The sequence below is a fragment of the Aphelocoma coerulescens genome, chromosome 2, assembly GCF_041296385.1.
Source record: "Aphelocoma coerulescens isolate FSJ_1873_10779 chromosome 2, UR_Acoe_1.0, whole genome shotgun sequence".
NCBI classification, from domain to species: Eukaryota; Metazoa; Chordata; class Aves; order Passeriformes; family Corvidae; genus Aphelocoma; species Aphelocoma coerulescens.
The window spans coordinates 116463002-116472530 of NC_091015.1; the positions used below are offsets into that span (position 1 = coordinate 116463002).

The 9529-nt window shown below is 39.5% G+C and overlaps 1 protein-coding gene across 6 annotated transcripts in view; it reads right to left on the bottom strand.

Annotated features, from left to right (window-relative positions):
* LOC138105002 (mediator of RNA polymerase II transcription subunit 15-like) overlaps positions 1-9528 on the bottom strand; it is a 35779-nt gene extending 26251 nt beyond the window's left edge. For 3 of the 6 annotated variants that reach the window (XM_069004483.1, XM_069004480.1, XM_069004485.1), the window contains exon 1: positions 9429-9528. The gene's annotated coding sequence lies outside the window, so the exon portion shown is untranslated. Of the gene's footprint in view, positions 1-8145; positions 8305-9428 lie in introns of all 6 variants that reach the window. The other 3 variants (XM_069004484.1, XM_069004481.1, XM_069004482.1) reach the window with 2 other exon arrangements.
* Position 9529: the final 1 nt, after the last annotated feature.

Sequence of the window (9529 nt, forward strand, 5' to 3'; positions counted from 1 at the left end):
GGGCAGACTTGCATCCCAGGTCCAGAGAGGCTGCTTAGAATGCTGGAGATAAAGGGAAGATTTACCAGGTCCTGGTCAAGCACAGGCACACACCTACTGTAATAACTCACTTCTTGTGTTTTGCCCAAGATCTGAATGGCTTCCTGGACCTTTGGTACTCCCCCCATTCCTCTTCCCAATAAAGCTAACAATTTACTGAAGTAATCTGCTGTACATGAAGCAAAAGGCATTTGAAGCAAACACCCTTTCCTGCAGCACTCAGGTCTTTTCTCTAAGCAATACTGCCCTCTGGCAACCCATGCCTAAAACATCCACCTCATCCTGCCATGCTAGAAGGCTGCAGTTACAGAAATTACTCCTCTCGGTCTTATAATATATTTGTATGGTCATCAGGTCTTACTTCTCCCTTTCCCACCTCCCCAAAATAACTGCATTCTTTGCAGACTGGACATCTCAGATACCTGCTTTTCCTGCTAAGATGCCTTTTCAGCATTCAGCAACCACAATGTTAGAGGAAAAGAGGAAGAAACAGGTCAAGGAACCTGCCAGAAATACTCTTAGAAAAAACAATTCTATATGAAGTTGCATCATCTAAGTCATCACAGTATGCCACAATCTGTTAATTTTATTCCCTATCAATTTAAACTAAATTAAGTTAGATTGAGAGAAAGCACATAGAAGTTATTGGGCCTCATCTTCTCCCTCTTACAGGTTTATTGCACCTTCATAAGTGCAAAATTTTGTTGCAGTTGATGCTAAATGGTAGCAAGAAAGAGGAAAAAAGTTTAAATACAATTAGAAATCACCTGTACAATATGGTTTCAGCTAGAGAATTGTTTTATTGAGATGTATTTGGCCCTCTCTCATGGTACCTTTTGCTAGAAGTTTAATACAGGGGTAGGAGGAAGGCTGAAGGTGGGAGGGAATAGAGCCACAGTTAATTAACCCATAGTAGAGAATGAGTGATGAAAAACATCAGTGTTCCATGGTCTATACCTACATGTTTCTTCAGTCTAAACCTAAACCCTTTTGCCTGAAGTAAATCCTTCAGTTGCCTTGTGTGTGACATCATCTCATAATCAAAAGGCACAGAACTTCCAGAGTTTCTTGACACATTATTAGCTCCATTTTCCCCAGTATAAAAGTGGTAAAAACACCTCTCAAAACTGATGCCGTATATGACGATGTCTATTTTTCTCTGACTAGTCACCAAAGTAACCAATGAGCATTCCAAAAGCAGTATTCCAAACTGCTCTTTAACAGTAGGACACTAATCCCTTACCAAGACTAAATTTAAAGGGTTTGTTCACCTGCAGAGGTGAAGCCAATAAAAAGGGGTGGAGGGTGAAAACGGGAGATATGAGAGTTCTGAAATGAACAATATTTATGTTTGGTGGAAAGACATTAGAAGCAGAAACAGCGCCCTTCATAGGAGCAACACATACTTGACAAAGCTACTTTTTCCTTAGTGGCTCATTAGGATTCCACACTTTGTCAGACCACACTGAATGAATTGTTCCCAGAGTACAGATGAAAGATAAAAAAGGCTTGACTTGTATTTAATGATCCACCATTACCATATCTGTATGTGGATAGAGTTTCAGCATTTAGCATGCAGTATCCATATACTAGTGACTACAGTGTCTTATGGACCACCACTACCTGGTGGAAAAGGGAAGCTGAACCACCATTCCTCTGAAGAGGAATGCAGTTATTAGCTTTTCAATGACCGTGTGTAGCTTGCTTTACTAGCCATTGTTTAAGGCATGATAATTAGAAAAAGTGTTAGATATGCAAGATAAACCATCCTCCCTCGAATAATACATGCTCCCCTGTGAGTTATAGTCATTATACATAATGTTAAAGAGGTTTTGTAGAAGTTTCTTTACACTGACTAGAACCATACAATCATTGTGCCACTCTCACACTGCAGCAAAAAACCAATAGATCCATAAAATGTGTCCCAGTCATTGCTTTTCTTTATGAGGATCTCTGAGCAGCTATTAAACAGCAATTATCTTGGATGCTGTACTAATCTTTTAGGTGTAACAGAGGCAGATATTCTGTACATTGTCAGCTGGTTCAATTGTAATCCCTGCTGCCCCTCTTCCCTTTAGCCCCAAGTGAAGCAGAACTCAGTTAAGGTATAATTCATCTGGCCATGTTAGTCTGCATTTCAAAGTGCATCTTCATGCTCCCTAGAATGAAACAAGTGTGTTACCCAAGATAAGCTTAAAATGATTTGCATAAGATAATCAGCACACACTTGAGATTACTTTGATTTTTGGTAGGCATATCATTTATGCAAGCAAACATCATTCTTTAAAAAGGTAAGATTCATCACTTCTGATACACGAGGAACTAAAATACCGAGACTGAAGTTATAATTAAAAAGGATGATGTTACAAGCAATTAGCTGCTCTCCAGCACACTTTGCGGGGATGTCCTGACTTCATTACTCCTTCACAAAGGCAGCACCAAGGCCCCCATTAAACTGACAGGTGGGAGGGCTAAACTCAAGACTGATTTGAAAAAAAGACCTGTTCTTGTGACCCCTCACTCAGGCAGAATCTTCAGGTAAAGTCCTCCACACCTGGACACCCTGAGATGCCACCAGTTCAGCCAGACCTGCCACTCCCGTCACCCTTTGGCAGGAGCACTTCTGAAGCACCCACAGACCAAGTGAACATCACACAGCAGGGACATCTCTTGCACAAGTGCTTCTGCCTTTATTTGAAAACACTTTTTGTGTGCAAAGGCAGGGTTTAACGCTATCAGATTTACAAAGCCTGCAGCTGTGGGTTTGTGACAGCATAGCCCAGGTATTGCCCCTTTACTCTATCACAATTTCTCATTGCACTTACACAGATTCCATTATCTAAGCAATATTTCACAAGTCAGAATAGTTTAAGTGTCTGCTTTCCAGCTATCAATTAAGGAGATAATCTTTAATCCGAAATACAGTGCATTACATCACCTCAGCCTCTGCTTATGATGGTGTCCTGCAGTATCCAGCCACAGTGACTGTCTGCAGTCTAAAGGATTTACTCAATAAATTAATGACTCTTCTAAGTACCTCATATCCACTTAGAAAAGCAAATATGGATTATTTGTTCCTTTAAAAAATTTATTCTCAAAGCATACAAGTCTCCATCTTAAGTGACTGAGTATCGAACCTCGGAGAGAGAGAGAATACTGTATCTGAACAGCTAAGCCCTCACAAGTTTTACTTTATATAAATTTCTAAGCCTGAGCATCCAAGCCACTCACTGTCAGCTCCTTAGTTCACACCTGCCTGAAGCCTCGCTAATGAGACAATTACACAAACACTACTCAGACAAGAAGAGTGAAAGGACTCAGTCTAGGAAAGGCATTCTTTAGGCTCAAAGGGTACAGGCAGAACACAGTATAGCCAGGGTATCTGTCAGCTGTGCAGAAAGTGCTGCAAGAGAATATCTGACCAGCACAGAGTATCCAGTCCTCCTTCACCCACGACAGCCTAGGCTGCAAGCAGGGCTAGAGGCAGGCACAGAGCTCCTAAATGTCCAGTTCCTCTCCAGAGCAGAATACCTGGAGGACCAGAGAAAGCATCTCTCAAAACCACACACAAAAAAAAAAAAAAAAAAAAAAAAAAAAAAAAAAAAAAAAAAAAAAAAAAATCACCTCAACTTATTTCTTTTTACTTGCTTGGAAACTGGAGGTCATTTTAGGGAAACAAAGGTGCAAATATCCTAAAAAAATAATCTGCTCTTTAAATAAAGAAATTATTTTAATCTTGAACTCAGTTGTTAGACTGAAAACTTTCCAAGAAACCAGTAAGCCACTGGTTTTGATACTATACATAAGGTCTGGTTTGTACCTATCGTATAAAGAGAAACATTAGTTGGAAAGTTATTTATTTTGGTTATGCAGAATTCACATTATTGTGAAAATTACACTTTTCCTATTTAAACAAGAGTTTTAGCTTGGTTAATTCGCAAAGAAATATCTTCCACTTCTTTACTGAACTGTTTGAAACTGAGCTTCCCTTTCTTTTGTTCAAGAAACATAATATGTACCTGACTGCAAACATGAATATTTTTCAATAAGAACCTCTATTACACACACACACCTCCTTAGGAAATTTTTAAGCATGCTAAATAAAAATGAGCTTGTTTACTGGTGTATGTAAACAGAATGAACCACTGAGTCACAACTGGGATGATTTTTTCTGCCATGTAAACACACTTCTGTGAAGTCACGCTCCTCTTGCAGTTCACCCTGCACTGAGGGACTGCATATCTAGTCAGACATGAAAAGGTAATGTGCTTTGTTTTGTTTTTTCCCCAGCCTCCCTACCTGTACCCTCCAAGGAGAGCTCAGGAAAATCAGTATCTATGTACGGTCCAAGAAACTGCTTCTATTTCAATGAGTAGCTCACATTATGCATGCCTTCTGTCAGATGAACACAGATCCTTCTTCCAAAAATGATTAAAAAGCATCTGAGCAGGGGGATGGAAACTGTGACGTAAGAGGCAGCCAGTGGAAAGACATATGGAGGCAGAGAAATCAGAAAGATATCAGCAGTTGGCAAATCTCCTCTTACATTTCACATTCATATGCTCACCACATTTAGACACAAAGACAGTATCTAATACTCCAGCACCAGAGGAGAGGCTCTTTCCAGCATTCTCCAAAGAAGCACATTCCATTATAGACATAGCCCTGTACAGTACAATAATCCCACATTGCTCATCTGAATTTTGTATTTAAGCCAGCCATAGTGACAACACACTGGACTGTAGTGAAATCACACAACACATTACTATTACAGCATCATGCAAGTATGAATTGCCAACTTATATTTATACACTGCCTTTGTGTGCTGGGAAATGAGCAGAGCAAAAAGTGTTACTGATACTTGACTGCCATCAAGAAATTTTCTTCTCAAATTGAAAAATAACTGTTGGATATAAGGAAAATTGTTATTGTGAAGCATCTTCCTATATGCACTGTAGTAAGACGATACTTATGAAGTTATCAAAAATTTCCCTATGTTTTAATCTGGCTTGGTTTAGGATTTGTTTTAAGGGTTTTGGGGGATTTTTTGGTGTTGGTTTGGGGTTTTTTTTGCTTTGTTGTGTTTGTGGGGTTTTTTTTTGTTTGTTTGGTTTTGGTGGTGGTGTTTTTGTTGTTTTGTTTGTTTTTTTTTTTTTTTTTTTTGAGGGGGATGGAGGATTTTTTCCTTAGGGTTTTTTGGTGGGGTGGGAAAGGTGTGTGCAGGGGTGGGTAACAGGACATTTTCACCTGCATTACTGCAATATGCCAAATGGAGAGAGTCAAGAACTACTGCTTTTATGCCACAAAACACATACTGTAATATACTTCTACCAAACCTTCTTTGTGGTGCTTATGCCCTTTTGCCTGGGGGACAAATAAAAGTCATTTCCTTCAATGACAACAAAAGAGCCAAGAGCAACCTACTGCCAGCTATCACTATGAAAGCTGTACTTAGACCAGTAATTTAAAAAAAAAAAAAAGCAAACCTATTTTGTCCTGATTTCTCTTTAGCAGGATGGATTGGGCTGTAATGATACCTCCATATATACCAGGAAGTGACTACCCACAGCATCTGCACCAGTAGTCTTGGGATGGGTCAGAGAGCTTGCAGCAGCACAGGGCAGAAGGTTCCCTCCAACTGCCCCCCAAGAACCTGCCACAAGGATATGAAAGTTTGCTGCACAAAGTCAACCTGCTACTTCACAAAGTTTTGTTAAACCACACAATCTACCCAGTGTTACAAGTTATAGGATCAAACATTATTTTGGACAGAGTTCAATTCTGTACTTAGTTATCCTGCTTAATGGGATCTGCTGCAGGTCAGTAAATGCAGAGCTTTTCTCCTTTCCATCCCTCAACCTTTTTTTTTTTTTAAATCAACACATTGGGACAGCCCAGGTAACTTATCTTTGACAATGAATTCCCCAATGTGACAGCAAAAAGACGACCTCTCACTGCAGCCTATTAACCCTATTAACTAAACTCATGTGTAATTATCAGCCATAACTTGTTGAGAGCTCTCTGCTTGTTGGACACAGACAGAATTCCTTAAGCATCCACTGAGAAGCTATTAAGACACACAGAGGCACTTGAGTACAGCAGGAACAAATTAACTGGCTTGATATATTTTGTGATTGTTAGGTCTTCAAAGAAATGGCAATCCTGAAAGATAACTTTTCCATGATGAAATCTTAATTTGCTTGGATCCTCTAGGGGAGGAACAACAGCTCTAGGTACGTATTATGCAAACATTTCTTACATGCTGTGCTTGTGCAGCATGTCAGAATTATTGTAAGCACTTACTACCCTCATATTCAAGCAAAATTAACATGGCATAAACATCTCAGATACTGAAATTTCCTGTGGCTGAAGTGCTCTTGTGCACTTTCAGGCAGGTCAGAGATGCCCAAAGAAGAGGCAGCTTTTTTGCAGGTCACTTATCTCCACTTCAAATACGATGCAAACATACAAGAGGATGGCAGGAGCAGAAAAGAGAATGCAGAGCACTTGCTACCTGAGATACTCCAGGGAAAAAAATAAATGGGGATTTTTGAAATGTCAGGCTTGTTTCTGTAGAAGTTCTAACAAGGCTATTACTCAGAAGCATTCACAGGAAAAGAAAATATTACCTAACGCTACAAGATGAGTAATTGTAATATATTTGTGGAATGCACCTTCATACATATAGGCTCACACTTTCTTCAGAAACTGTTTGAATTTCATTCAGTCACTGAAAAGAGAAACCACGCTATACTTAATTAACTGCTCAAATGAACTATAAAGAAGGTATTTTCAGGAGTTATTTTGTCTTTATTATGGATTTTTAGGAAGCAGTAATTCACCTTTCTATATCAAGGAGGAGGCAGAAAAGAGAGTACATAAGGCTATAAATACTATTAATTGCAGAGTAAGGCACAATATCATTAAGAGTTATGGAAACTGTCCCATCTCCTTTATTCCTTTTGCATCTGACTATCACATCTAAGAGAAAGAGTAATTGAACCATTGCATCAAAACCCTGGTGTGGATTAAATTCTTGCCAAGAATGAGCTATTACTGATTACTTATAAGAGCTAGCAGTTTTAGAGCCTGTTTAGAGGCATAGAATAAATCCAGAACCTCAAAAGTTGGGCCTTGAATGAGCAGACAGCTGTGCCACCAGCATGAAGGAGACAAAAGCATATGATCAGTAGCTTCAGAAGCAATTCAAATAGATCAAGAGGAGACATCAACTGTAGTTGATCTATTTAAATTCATGAGATCATATTTGGAAACATGGAAGAGAGCTGCAGGAATAATATATCTCTCTGAATTAAGTCTTACAGAAAATTTATCTTTTGATAGTCTGTCTCAACATCTCGAGGCAGACTGACACCATTACATGCAACATCAATAAAAGGAATAAAGAACACCACAAAAGCTAATGATTAATAAAGGAGCTCTGAAAAAAAACGCTCTGGGTTGGGAGAGGGCTGGTTTTTTTAGAATTAAACACTATGGCAACAAGAATCTTTAGTTACAGCTTGTATACATATATATACACACACACTGTGTGTGTATATACATACATTTTTGTAACCTAAACATGCATTTTACTTATACAGACACGTATGATATGTGTCAGCATAAGAATATAAATCAGATAGCTCTTTCCTTAACTGTGGATACCCTTCACAGTGCATATCCATAAATTCCTTTCAGCACTAGAAGGATCCCAAAAGCAAGAAAAGATTATCTAACAGAGAACAGCAAGGACTTATCCCTGTTAGCAGTCTGCAGAGGACCCACAAATCCACTCTGCAGATCAGAGCAAGCATCTTAAGGAAGCAATTTTTCCCCTCAGAATATCCCCCTTTTGGCTTGCCAGATTAAGATATCTCCCAAGGCCATGCTCTTATTAAAGCAGTTAGAAAGCCTAAAGAAAGTCACAGCAGACTTACTGCATAGCTAAGTGGAAGAGAGGCAAATTGGATTTAAGACAGTTATTCCATATGTGAAAAGGAACAACAGCCACAGACAGGCTCCTGGGGCAGCGAGACAGAACAAGCAGTCAGTGGTCAGCTGGAGACAAGGGCAAAGGGATCACCCCTTCGCATTGCACCTTACCCAAGCAGAGCTCTCCAGCCCCTCAGCAGTGTTGTAGAGCCACGAGACATCCCTCCAGAGGTGATGAAAAACTCTCCGCTCAGGCTCCCGTCCCTCAGGCATACTACCAAGTACTCCCAGGGCAAGGTAGACCTGCATTACCAGGGCTCATCTGCACTTCTTGGGCAAACAAAACAGAAGATTTACACTTCAAAGCTACTGACCTGGCATTGTTCCAACAAACACCAAGTTCGTGTTCAAGCCATTATCAAAATCACATGCCAGACCCAAAGGACAGGCTTAAGGCTGAGAGAAACTTTGCTGTCCTGTTTCTCTGAAGAGCATCATGACAGCAAATGCTAAAGCATAAGCAAAAATAATACACACAAGTTACAAAAAAGTGGGACATTTTTGTCACTAACTAGTCCCATTGGTGGCAGCTGATTAGGCCTATAGACACTTAGTAACATCCTTAGATTTAGGTTTTTTATTCAAGCTGCATGTCTTTGAAGGCCTATTAAGGGCAACAACGGAATATCTCAGCACACTAAATAGCTATATCTTAGAGGGTCAGGTTTCTACAAGCATACATTAACTGACAATTTGATGCCTCAGGCCAGTTTGCTCCAAAGGCAGCCATCAGTTAAATAAAATTAAAAAAGAAATCAAATAAAAGGGAAAATAAGTAGTTTTTATAATCATTTCCCCCCTGCTAAGGAAGGGGGTATAGATGCAGTTCAAACAGACTTGGGTTTTGCTCCTCTTCAGTTTTCCAATCACTTTAACATCACAAATAGACACAGCCAAAAAAAACCCCTGAGAACAGAGATTTAAAATAGGATATGCATAAACAATTCATAACTCAAATTATAGCAGACTGCTGCCTCCTGCTATATAAGCCAGCACTAATGGACAGCACTACAATAAGTTTTATAGCTCAAGGAGCACTTTTCAAAGGGAGGTCTCCTTAGAAGTACAAGCAGGGTCATAAGGTACAACACAGAACCATCATAAAAAGCCACAATGCAAACATGCTGAGCAATTAGATTTTTCTGCCTATAATAGGTACATTTTTACCCTCACTAATATCAAATTACCTCAAACCACACCATCCCCTCTCCTCTCTCCCAGCCCACAAAGTCCTATTATGCTTAACTACTTTCAAGCACATCAGCAGAAGCCATAACTTGCCGTTTCTCTGTGCACAGCACATTTGCTTAACCAAATACAGCTCTTCAAATTGCACCCCCATAATCATGAAAAGAGTTATAAAGTAAAATTCAACCATCTATTAATTTACCTACCAGCTGCTAACAATACCAACAGCTTACATAGAAGCCCTTTGAAGTGCTTTGGTCAGCAATAACTATGACACTAGACATAAATCTTCTGACTAAAACTTTCA